General features: G+C 38.4%; 1 pseudogene; it reads left to right on the forward strand.

The window, feature by feature from the left end:
- The first annotated feature begins 3,326 nt into the window (after positions 1-3,326).
- Positions 3,327-3,818, forward strand: LOC105529803 (annotated as a pseudogene).
- The last annotated feature ends 9,947 nt before the right edge of the window (positions 3,819-13,765 follow it).

The following is a 13,765-nucleotide window of genomic DNA, read 5'->3' on the forward strand; positions in this document are numbered from 1 at the left end:
ACCGTTAGTTACTTCCAAGATACAATGGAGGTACAGGCACTGGATAAATGCTCCCATTCCGAATGGGAGGAATTAGCTAAAACAAAGGGGCTACAGGCCACATGCAAGTCTAAAATCCAATGGGGCAATCATTAAATCTTAAAGCACTGAAATAATCTCCTTTGACTTCGTGTCTCACATCCAGGTCACGCTGATGAAAGAAGAGGTGGGCTCCCACAGCCTTGAGGAGCTTCACTCCTGTGGTTTCACAGGGTACAGCCCCTGCACCCTGGCTACTTTCACAGGCTGGCATTAAGTATCTTTGGCTTTTTGAGGTGCATGGTGCAAGCTGTTGGTGGATCTAGCATTCTAGGGTCTGGAGGATGGTGGCCCTCTTTTCACAGCTCCACTGGGCAGTACCCCAGTGCTGACTCTGTATAAGGGCTCCAACTCCAAATTTCCCTTCCACACTGCCGTAGCAGAGGTTTGCTATGAGGGGTCCACCTCTGCAGTGAGCTTCTGTCTAGACATCTAGGCATTTCCAGGCATTCTCCGAAAGCTAGGGGGAGGTTCCCAAACCTCAGTTCCTAACTTCTGTGCACCTGCAGACCTACCACCACATGGAAGCTACCAAGGATTGGGGCTTGCACCCTCTGAAAAAATGTCCCGAGTTGTATGTTGGCATCTTTTAGTCATGGCTGGGACAGAATGCACCATGTCCTAAGGCTGCACACAACAGGGGAGCCCTGCACCCAGCCCACAGAGCCATTTTTCTGTCCAAGGTTTCTGGGCCTGTGATGGGAGGGGCTGCTGTGAAGTTCTCTGACATGTCCTGGAGACATTTTTTCCATTGTCTTGGCTCCTTGTTACTTTTGCAAGTTTCTGCTGCTGGCTTGAATTTCTTCCCAGAAAATGAATTTTCCTTTTCTACTGCATCTTAAGGCAGCACATTTTCCAAACTGTTATGCTCTGCTTCCCTTTTAAACATACGTTCTTGGCTGGGGAGGGTGGCTCACGTCTATAATCCCAGCACATTAGGAGGACGAGGCAGGTGGATCATTTGAGGTCAAGAGTTCAAATCATCCTGGCCAACATGGTGAAACCCTGTCTCTACTAAAAATAAAAAAGTTAGCCAGACAGTAGTGGCTTGTGCCTGTAATCCCAGCTACTTGGGAGGCTGGGGCAGGAGAATTGTTTGAACCTGGAAGGCAGAGGTTGTGCTGAGCCAAGATTGTGCCACTGCAATCACTCTGAGCAATAGAGTGTCTGAAAAATAAATAAATAAATAAACAAACAAACAAACATAATTTCCAATTTTATGTTTTAAATTTATTTTTTTTTAAACGGAGTCTCCCGCTATTGACCAGGCTGCAGTGCAGTGGTGCCATCTGGGCTCACTGCAACCTCCACCTCCCAGGATCAAGCAATTCTCCTGCCTTAGCCTCCTGAGTAGCTGGGACTACAAGCGCCCACCACCACGCTCAGCTAACTTTTGTCTATATAGATATATACATTTTTTTTTTTTGAGACAGAATCTCACACTGTTGCCCAGGCTGGATGGTGCAGTGGCACGATCTCGGCTCACTGCAAGCTCCGCCTCCAAGGCTCACGCCATTCTCCTGCCTCAGCCTCCCGAGTAGCTGAGACTCCAGAGGTGCACCACCATGCCCGGTTAATTTTTTTTTTTTTTTGTACTTTTAGTAGAGATGGAGTTTCACCATTTTAGCCAGGATGATCTCGATCTCCTGACCTCGTGATCCACCTGATTCAGCCTCCCAAAGTGCTGGGATTACAGGCGTGAGCCACCGCGCCCAGCCTAATTTTTGTATTTTTAGTGGAGACAGAGTTTCGCCAAGTTGGCCAGGCTGGTCTTGAACTCCTGACCTCAGGTGATCCACCTGCCTCAGCCTCTCAAAGTGCTGGGAGGTTCCGATTTTAAATAATCTCTTTGTGAATGCATAAAACTGAATGCTTTCAGAATAACCCAGGTCACATTTGAATGCTTTGATGCTTAGAAATGTCTCCCACCAGATATCCTAAATCATCTCTCTGAAGTTCAAAGTTTCACACCATCTCTAGGGCAGGGGCAAAATACCACCAGCCTCTTTGCTAAAACATAGCAGGAGTGACCTTTACTCTAGGTCCCAATAAGTTTCTCATCTCCATCTGAGACCACCTCAGCCTGGACTTCATTGTTTAAATCACTATCAGCATTTTGGTCAAAATCGTTCAACAAGTCTCTAGGAAGCTCCAAACTGTCCCACAGCTTCCTGTCTTCTTCTGAGCTCTCCAAATTCCTACAACCTCTGCCCACTACCCAGTTCCATAGTCATCTCAACATTTTCAAGTATCCTTATAGCGGTACCCTATTCTACACAGTACCAATTTCCTGTATTAGTTCATTTTCACACTGCTATAAAGATACTACCTGAGGCTAGGCGCAGTAGCTCATGCCTGTAATCCCAGTACTTCGGGAGGGTCAGGCAGGTGGATCACCTGAGGTCAGGAGTTTGAGAGCAGCCTGGCCAACATGGCAAAACCCTGTCTCTACTAAAAATACAAAAATTAGCTGGGCATGGTGGCATACACCTGTAGTCCCAGGGAATCAGGAGGTTGAGGCAGGAGAATCACTTGAACTTGGGGAGTGGAGGTTGCAGTGAGCCAAGATCATACCACTGCCCTCCATCCAGGGTGACAGAGTGAGACCCTATCTCAAAAACCAAACAAACAAACAAACAAACAAAAAATACTACCCAAGACTGGGTAATTTCTTTTTTTTCTTGAGACGGAGTTTCGCTCTTTAGCCCAGGCTGGAGTGAAGTGGTACAGTCTTGGCTTACTGCAACCTCCACCTCCCGGGTTCAAGTGATTCTCCTGTCTCAGCCTCCTGAGTAGCTGGGCTTACAGGCACCCTCTACCATGTCTGACTAATTTTGTATTTTTAGTAGAGATGGGACTTTGCCATGTCAGCTAGGCTGGTCTCAAATTTGACTTCAGGTAATCCACCCACCTCAGCCTCCTAAAGTGCTAGGATTACAGGTGTGAGGCACCGCCCCTGGCCAAGACTGGAAAATTTATAAACAAAGTTTAATTGACTCATAGTTCCACATGGCCAGGAAGGCCTCACGAAACTTACAATCACAGCAGAAAAGGAAGCAGGGACATCTTACATAGTGACAGGTGAGAAAGGCTGTGCAAGAGCAGGGAAAACTGCCTTATCTCTGATAAACATCATTGTAAAAATCCTCAAGAGAATACTAGAAAATCAAATTTAACAACACATTGAAAACATCATTCAACTTCCTCTCAAGCTTGGCATTCAGTCGGTGGGGACCCACGGATTCAACATGCATGTCAAGATGTGTTATTTCTGTTTGGGGCCCATCTATTCTGGCCATGGCATGATGTTCATCCGCAATGATTGCAAGGTGTTCAGATTTTGTAAATCTAAATGTCACAAAAACTTTAAAAAGAAGTGCAATCCTCGCAAAGTTAGGTAGACCAAAGCATTCCGTCTGAAAAGCAGCTGGTAAAGACCTTACAGTGGACAGTTCATTTGAATTTGAAAAACGTAGAAATGAACCTATCAAATACCAGCGAGAGCTATGGAATAAAACTATTGATGCAATAAAGAGAGTTGAAGAGATCAAACAGAAACATCAAGCTAAATTTATAATGAACAGATTGAAGAAAAAGAAAGAGCTACAGAATGTTCAGGATATCAAAGAAGTCAAGCAAAACATTCATCTTATCCGAGCCTTGCAGGCAAAGGGAAGCAGCTGGAAGAGAAAATGGTACAGCAGTCACAAGAGGATGTGGACATGGAAGACATTTCTTAAAAATCTCTGTAACCATTTATATACATTTGAAAATGTCCTTAGAGAATTGGAACTGCTAAATTATTGGTTTATTTTTTACATAAGGTCACTTAAATGAAAAGTGATTAAAATATATCTTTCCTACATTGTTATCTACAAAACATCAGATATTACGGATGTCAGACTGCATCCAGTGTTAAATCTTCACTGATAGATGTACTTATTTAAATCATGAAAATTCTACTTATAACTATAGAAGTGAATTATGGACGTAAAATGGTTATGCCATTTGGACAGTGGCACTAGGTAGCATTTGCAATAATAACTAATGGCAAAAATTCATGGCTAGTGATGTATAAACGGAGCCTCGCTGTGTTACCCAGGCTGGAGTGCAGTGGCGAGATCTTGGCTCACTGCAAGCACCACCTCCCGGGTTCACGCCATTCTCCTGCCTCAGCCTCCGAGTAACTGGGACTACAGGCGCCCGCCACCGCGCCCGGCTAATTTTTTTTTGTATTTTTAGTGGAGACAGGGTTTCATCGTGTTAGCCAGGATGGTCTCGATCTCCTGACCTCGTGATCCACCCGACTCGGCCTCAAAAAAAAAAAAAAAATTTCTTTGCAGTAAAATATTCCCTTTATTAATGTTATAAAAGGGGGATATGGCTGGGCACTGTGGCTCACGCCTGTAATCCCAGCACTTTGGGAGGCAGAGGCAGGCAGATCACCTGAAGTCAGGAGTTCGAAATCAGCCTGGTCAACATGGTAAAACTAAAATTAGTCTCTACTAAAACTACAAAAAATTAGCCAGGTGCAGTGGTGGGCACCTGTAATCCCAGCTACTCTGGAGGCTGAGGCAGGAGAATCGCTTGAACCCAGGAGGTGGATGTTGCAGTTAGCCGAGATCGCCCCATTGCACTCCAGCCTGGGCGACAAGAGTGAGACTTTGTCTCAAAAACAAAAAAAAAAAACAAAAAAAACAAAAAGTGGGGGGCAGATACAAGGAACTAACAATTTGTATGACCGTGTCAAATATTATTTTGATTTTAGTATACCCTGTTTTGGTTTATTTGCATCTTAGAAAGCATAATGGCATTGTTCGATGAACTCTAATTATGCTGGACTGTTTTGACCTGATTTAACCATTCTGATAGATAGTTGTGGAAGTTGGGGATGAGAACTAATAATCTTTGCCTAGAATGGCACTACGCTCTAGAATTTTCACTTTGGAGGATACTCAGTTCTAACTTGTGATTCCTAGTAGAACAAACTTTATTCTTCTAACCTAGCAATGATCTAGAAGCAGAGGAATCCCAGTGCCTTTTAAAAGTTATTATGTAGTTTTCTTAAAAAAAAAAAAATCCTGTTTTTGTAAAGTAGAATTTATGGGTACAACATCTGTTCATTATTTGCACATAAAATAAAACCATTTTAAAAGAAAATAAATAAATAAATAAATAAAAAGATCATTCATCATGACCAATTGGAATTTATTTGAGAGATAAAAAGATGGTTCAACATATACAAATCAATCAATGTGATACATTATATGAATATAATTGAAGACAAATCCTTATGAATATTTTAAGTAATACTTAAAATACATGTGATAAAATTTAACATTGCTTCATAAGAAAACCCTAAAAAAAATAGGTATAGAAAGAACATATTTCACCATGACAAAGTCCATATATGATAGAACCACGTCTCAATTATATTAAATGGGGAGAAACTGAAAGTCTTTCCTCTAAGATTTGGAACAAAAGAAGGATGTTTACTTTCACCACTCTAATTCAATATAGTCAGGGAAGCTGTAGCTACAACAATCAGACAAGAGAAAGAAATAAAGGGCATTTAAATAAGGAAGAAATAAATGAAAGTAATATTGTGTGCAGATGATATAATCTTACATTTGGAAAACCTAGTCTCCATCAAAACAAACCATTAGAACTAATTAAAACATTTAGTAAAATTGCAGCACACAAAATCAACATACAAAATGTAGTAGCATTGTGGCCTGGCACGGTGACTCAAGTCTGTAATCCCAGCACTTTGGGAGGCCAAAAGGGGCAGATCACTTGAGGTCGGAGTTCGAGACCAGCCTCGCCAATATGGCAAAACCCCATCTTTATGAAAAATTCAAAAATTAGCTGGGTGTGGTAACAGATGCCTATAATCTCAGCTACTTGGGAGGCTGAGGCAGAAGAATTGCTTGAACCCAGGAGGCAGAGGCTGCAGTGAGCTGAGATCGCACCACTGCACTCCAGCCTGGGTGAAAGAGCAAGACTCTGTCTCAAAATAACAATAATAATAATAATAATAAAAACTCCATCTCAAAAAAAATTAGTAGCATTTCTAAATGCCAAAAGTGAATAATCTGAAAAAGAAATCAAGCATGTCATCCCATTTACAATAGCAACAAATAGAAAGAAATACCCAAGAATAAACTAAACCAAAGAAACAAGAAGATCTCTATAATGAAAACTATAAAACAGAAGAATGCAAAGATACTCAATTTTTATGGACTGGAAGAAACAATACTGTTAAAATGTTCCTATTACCCAAAGCAATGTAGAGATTTGATGCAATTTGTATCAAAATACCATGACATTTTTCACAGAAACAGAAAAAAAGATTCCAAAATGTATATTGAACAATAGACCCGGAACAACTAAAGCCATCATGAGCAAAAGGACAAAATCAGAAATTATATTACCTGACTTCAAATTATACTACAGAACTATAGTAACCCAAACAGCATGGTTCTGGTATAAAATCAGACACATAGACTAACAGAACAGAATAGAGAACTCAGACAAAAATGTGTATATCTACAGTGAACCTATTTTCAACAAAGGTGCCAACAACATACATTGGCAAAGGGACAGTCTTGTCAATAAATGATGCTGAGGAAAAAAATATCCATATGCTGAAAAATAAAACTAGATCTCTATTTCTTGGCATATACAAAAATAAAAGCAAAATGGGCTAAAGACTTAGATCTAAGACCTGAAACTATGAAGCTACTAAAAAATCCTAAAACATTAGGGAACCTCTCCAGGACACTGGACTGATCAAAAATTTCTTGAGTAGTACCTCACAAGCGCAGGCAACCAAGCAAAAATGAACAAACAGGGCTGGGCACGCTGGTTCATGCCTATAATCCTAGCACTTTGGGATGCTGAGGTGGGTGGATCACCTGAGGTCAGGAGTTCAAGACCAGCCTGGCCAACATGGCAAAATCCCATCTCTACTAAAAATACAAAAATCAGCCAGCCACGGTGGCACACACCTGTAATCTCAGCTACCTGGGAGGCTGAGGAAAGAGAATCACTTCAACCTGGGAGGCGGATGTTGTACCACAACCTGGGAGGCGGAGGTTGTACCACAGCCGAGACTGCGCCATTGCACTCCAGCCTGGGCAACAAGAGCAAAACTCTGTCTCAAAAAAAAAAAAAGAAAAAAAAAGGAACAAACAGGATCACAGCAAATTAAAAAGCTGCTGCACTGCAAAGAAAACAATTAACAAAGTGAAGAGAACACCCACAGTATGGGAAAACTATTTGCATAGTATCTATATGACTAGTGACTAATAGCAGGAATATATAAGGTACTTAAAAATGCTATGGAAAAAATGCAATAATTCCATTAAGGTTGGATAAAATGATTGTTTCTCAAAGGAAGACATACAAATGACAAACAGGTATATAATAAGGTGCTCAGCATCATTGATTGTAAGAGAAATGCAAATCAAAACTACAATGAGATATCATCTCTACATTTTAGATATCCAGCTAAAATGACTTTTCCCCAAAAGACAGGCAATAATACATGTTGCTGAAAGTGTGAAGAAAAGTGAACTCTCATACACTGTTTCTGGGAATATAAATTAGTACAGTGACTATGAAGTACAGTATGGAGTTTCATTAAAGAACTAAAAATAGGACTACCATATGATCCAGCATTCACACTTCTAGGTATACATACTAAAAAATAAAAATAATTAATATACCGAATAGATATCTGGCCTCCCATGTTTACTGCAGCACTATTCCCAATAGCAAAGTTTTGGGATCCACTTAAGTATGCATCAACAGAGAAATGAATAAAGAAAATATACTACATACACACACACAATATAGTACAACTTAGCCATGAAAAATGAGATTCTGTCATTTACAACAAAGTGGATAGAATTGGAGGATATTATATTAAGTAAAATAACTCAGGTACAGGAAGACAAAAACTGCATGTTCTCACTTATTTGTGGGATCTAAGAATTAAAACAACTGAACTCATGGAGATAAAGAGTAGATTATAATTATCAGAGGCAGAGAAGGGTAGTGAGGAGGGATGATTAATGAGTACAAAAATGTAATTAGAATGAATAAGAGCTAGTATTTGATAGCACAACAGTGTGACTACAGTCAGCAATAACTTATTGTATGTTTCAAAATAACTAAAAAAGTATAATTGGAATATTCATGATACAAAAAAATAGTAAATGCTGGAGGTGATGTATATCTTATTTACCCTGGTGTCATTATTAAACACTTTAGGCCTGTAAAAAAACAAAAAAAAACTCAAGAAACACATTAACATATACACTTACTATGTATCCACAAAATTAAAAAATAAAAAAAGATCTATTTACCAGGAATCTATAACAGTTACATAAATTTACATATTTATGTATATTACATGAAATATTGACAGAAGTGAAGTAAGAAATACATAGCAACACAATAATTATGCACTTCTAGACCAGACCTCACTTTCAATAATGAATAGAAAAATCAAATATAAGGTCAATCAAAAAAACCAGAAAACTTGAACATTATAGGCAAATAGACCTAATAAACATGTACAAAACTCTCCAGTCAAAACTGGCAGAATACACAATATTCTCAATTGCACATGGCAAATTCTGTTAGGATACATAACAAGACATATAAAATTGTAAAAGACTGAAATCATGAAATATATCTTCTCTGACCAAAATAAAATGAAACTAGACATTAAAAGAAGAAAAAGTGGCAAATCCAAAATTACTTGGAATTATTTAAACACATGCTTGAACATATTTTTGTTCAAGGGTAAAATAATTTAATATTTTTAAGATTTTAATACTACCAAGAGTTATGTACAACTTCAACTTTATATCTATCAAAACCCCAATGGTACTTTTTTGCGGAAATATTTTTAGAATCCTAAAATTTCTTTTAGGGACAATGACTAGGCAAGTATTCCCAAAAAAACAAGAACAAAGAGGCATTACACTTCCTGGTTTCAAAACATGTAACAAAGCTACAGAAATAAAAACAAGGTGGTACTGACATAAAGACAGATAATTGTATAAGGGAACAGAATAGAAAGCCCAGAATAGAAAGCTCTTTTGCATGTGATCAACTGAACTTCCACAATGTTGCCACAATCACCCAATGGGGAAAGAAGAGTCTTTAACAAATAATGTTGAAAACTGAATATCTTCATTAAAAACACCACAAACTTGGATCCTTTCCTTTCTTCAGATACAAAACAATCTTTTAAATGGATTAACTAAACATAAAAAACATAACTAATGAAATTCTTAGAAAAAATATAGGAGAAAATATGACATCAGTCTTAGCACTTGTTTATGTATGGAATTAAATGTATAAGTAACAAAGAGCAGAAAAATGGGAGTATATCAAATTCCAAATTTCTACACATCAAAGGAAATGGTGAAGTAGAAAAAGGTAAAAATATTTGCAAATCACATATTTGATTGGTATTAGTACCAAGAACATATAAACAATTCCTAAAACTCAACAACAAAAAAATGAAGAAGAAAATTAAAAATGAGAACAAAATTGAACTGAAATTTCTTGAAAAATATGCAAATGGCCAATAAGCATTTGAAAGGATGATTTACAAACATGCAAAGCAGAATACAATCTCACACCAATTAGAATAATCACTACAAAAAAATCTGTCAAGAATGTGGAGAAATGAGAGAGAACATTTGTAATCTGCTGGTGGGGAAATATGACTCTGCCAGTATAAAAAACAATATGGAGGTTTTTCAAAAAATTAAAAATGGAATTGTCATAGTATTCAGCAATTCCACATCTAAGTATGCATACAAAATATAAGACACATAACCTGGAAGAGATATCTGCACACACACAGTATTTGTTTATTACAGCAATGTTTACAAAATCCAAAAGATAGAAGCAACCCAAATGTGGCTAATGAGCAATTAAAAAAATGTGGTGTATACAAATATATATATATGCCAAATATATATACTCACATATGTGCACTATAGTGAGTATATATATACACACACAACATATGTATACACACACATATACACACAATAGTGTAATTCAGCCTTTAAAAAGGAAATTTGATCACATTCTCTAAGAATAAATCTTGAGAATGTTAACTGAAATAAGCCAGTAACAAAGTGACAGATAGTGTATGATTTCATTTTTATGAAATATGTTAGTAGTCAAATAGAAACATAAAGTAGAATGGCATTAGTCAAGGGGTAGAGAGAAGGTGAAATAGGCAGTTATTATATAAAGGTGAAATAGGCAATTATTATATAAAGTGTTGCAAGATGTAAACATTCTAGAGGTCTTTTGCATAAAAAATGTGACTATACATAACACAACTGAAACATACACTTAAAAAGATCAAGGCCGAGGTGGTTGAATCACCTGAGGGGGGGAGTTTGAGACCAGCCTGGCCAACATGGTGAAACCTTGTCTCTACTAAAAATACGAAAAGATTAGCTGGGCGTGGTGGTGCACGCTTGTAATCTCAGCTACCCGGGGGCTGAGGCAGGAGAATTGCTTGAACCCAGGAGGTGGAGGTTGCAGTGAGCCAAGATTGTGCCACTGCACTCCAGGCTGGGCGACAGAGGAAGACTCCATTTCAAAAAAAAATAAAAGATTTAAGATGGTAAATTTGATGTTATGTTCTTTACCACAATATTTTTCTTAAAGGATAACTAAAAAAATCAGTTATAAAGCTATCCAAAAATCACCTTCAAATCACGAAAGTGTTTCACATAGATAAAATATAGATTCATCAATAAACACATCGTAAAATTAAGATGATTTTCCTGACTACTCACCTAGACAAGAAAAAAAAAACATAAAATATCAGCCAAGAAAAAACATATAAGATAAGCTGTGAACAAAGTTGGGGTCATATTTACAGACACAACATGCACATTCATATGTGCAATTTAAGAATGACAGCCATCTGACTGATTCATTTTCTAATTAAGCCCCACATTGACTTAAATTGCATATATAGAGTTGCAAATTGTCATCCAAAGTTATAATGCATAAGTAAAACCAAAAACACAATAAACTGATGTCAAGGAATCTACCCTAAAAGAGAAACCCAGTAATATGAATTGTACAACAAAAATAAGAGAAATATTTACCCACAAAATTCTGCATGCTACATTGATGTACTATTAAAAAATAATTTTGCTAGATAACTACAGTGTTCAAATGTGCTTGTGCACTTCTGGAGTGGACACATTTGCAATAATTGGTGTCTACTGTATGGCAGTAAATTTTTTTTCTTTTTTATAATTTTTTTTTTTTTTTTTTTTTTTTTTTTTTTTTTGAGACAGAGTCTTACTCTGTCACCCAGGCTGGAGTGCAGGGGCACCAGCTCAGCTCACTGCAACTGCCGCCTCCTGGGTTCAAGCAATTCTCCTGCCTCAGCCTCCCAAGTAGCTGGGATTACACGTGCGTGCCACCACGCCTGGCTAATTTTTGCATTTTTAGTAGAGATGTGCTTTTACCATGGTGAGTAGGCTGGTCTCAAACTCCTGACCTCAAGTGATCCACCTGCCTCGGCCTCCCAATTTGCTAGGATTACAGGCATGATAGTCACCGCGCCTGGTCCTTTTTATTCTTTCTTTCTTTTCTTTCTTTCTTTTCTCTCTCTCTCTCTCTCTCTCTCTTTCTTCCTGGTTTTCTTTCTTCCTTTCTCTCTCTCTCTCTTTCTTTCTTAACATGTATGAGACCAATCATCCCTGGTTGCTACAGGAGAATAACAGGTATAGTTAAGAAACAACTTTATTTTATTTATCTTTTTTTGAGATGGAGTCTCGCTCTGTCGCCCGTGGTACAATCTCGGCTCACTGCAACCTCCGCCTCCCAGGTTCAAGCAATTCTCCTGCCTCAGCCTCCCAAGTAGCTGGGATCACAGGTGACTGCCACCATGCCTGGCAATTTTTTGTATTTTTAGTAGAGATGGGGTTTCACCGTGTTGGCCAGGCTGGTCTTGAACTCCTGACCTCAGATGATCCACCCACCTAGGCCTCCCAAAGTGCTGGGAATACAGACATGAGCCACCATGCCCGGCCAAGAAACAACATTATTTTGAGCACAGGAAATGACAACAGCACTTAACAGCTATATCATAGTCTAAATCCTGCTTTGGCAGTAAAATTTTCCGGAAAATGCTCTAATAGGAAATAGCATTTAAAGACGGTAAAGATAATTTCTTACCATTAATATACTGATGCTATTTTTACACAAAATTAAAAGTCTGCAATTCAGTCTTTAGAAGCAAATTCAGTCTTTAGAAGCAAAAAAAAAAAAAGTCTTAGACGTCTAAATAAAGTAAAAATGTGTATGTTGAAATATGAGTCACTGGCATATAAAATAAAAATTTTGGAATAAATTATATAATAATTTAGATATTGGTTGAGAAAATGAAAATCTTGATTTATTTTTGGCTACTATAACACTTACAAATGAACATTTTAATAAATAAAGAGTGCCTAGTATCTAATAAACTTCTTATATAACATGTAAATTACAGTATATTGTTCTGAACGTTTGAATCTAAAATTATAGACAAATTTGAAAGACAGAAAAATAGAAAGTGAAACCTTATTGGGAGAGTGACATCAGCAAGAATGTGGAACTCTTCTTAAACTCTTCTTAAACTCTTGTTTATCCTGCCAGGGCAACAATCATTTTGCTGCCATCCATGGACAAAAGTGCCTTTATGAGAGTTTTGGGATCCAGGGAGAGTACTGTGACACCCTGCAAAAGCCCAAAACTGAGGAGGGCTGTATTGGGAAGGCAGGCCCTCATTCAGGTGGCAAACTTGAGGACTCCTTATCTTGGTTACAGACCAGAAAATGACTCACTCAACTTGGTCACATTGAGTACTCTGAAGTGACTCTGTAATCATCTCTGATGTCTCCTAGCCACGGTCTAGAAGCAGTCCTTCCCAGAGGCCTCAGGACACTCAGTCATGGTCATGGAGGCGGGCCTACAGAACTTGGCCTTTAGTCTTTACTGTGACCTCTGAAGCAGGTCTGTGACTCAGTTTTAGCCATTTTAGCCACAGTTCATGGACAGTCCTGCCTACTTGCGAACCTACACAGAGACCTGAGGAAATCCTCCCAGGTACTCAAAAGGAGCCACACTCACCTATACATCTTCTAACAGGCCTACCTTATGTGAACCCAACTGCAGAACCCTGCCCTGGTATCTGCCCTACAAAACAAAGTTCTGAAAGCAAAGTCTGCTCAAAATAAGAAAGGATTTACAAGAAGACTACGTTATGTCTAATTCAAATACTTCTATTTTAACATATTACTGAAAATCCTAAGTAGAACAATTTGGCAAGAAAATTTAAAAAGCCATCTGAAATAAAAAGAAAAAAGAAAAATGTCACTGTTTGTAGATGACAAACTCTTATATATAGAAAACAATAAATAACTGGCGCAGTGGCTCACGCCTGTAATCCCAACACTTTGGGAGGCCGAGGCAGGTGGATCACCTGGGGTTGAGAGTTCGAGACCAGCCTGACCAATATGGAGAAACCCAGTCTCTACTAAAAATACAAAACTAGCTGGGCATAGTGGTGCCTACCTGTAATCCCAGCTACTTGGGAGGCTAAGATAGGAGAATCGCTTGAACCCCAAAGGCAGACGTT

This window comes from Mandrillus leucophaeus, unplaced genomic scaffold (genome assembly GCF_000951045.1).
Source record: "Mandrillus leucophaeus isolate KB7577 unplaced genomic scaffold, Mleu.le_1.0 Scaffold780, whole genome shotgun sequence".
NCBI classification, from domain to species: domain Eukaryota; kingdom Metazoa; phylum Chordata; class Mammalia; order Primates; family Cercopithecidae; genus Mandrillus; species Mandrillus leucophaeus.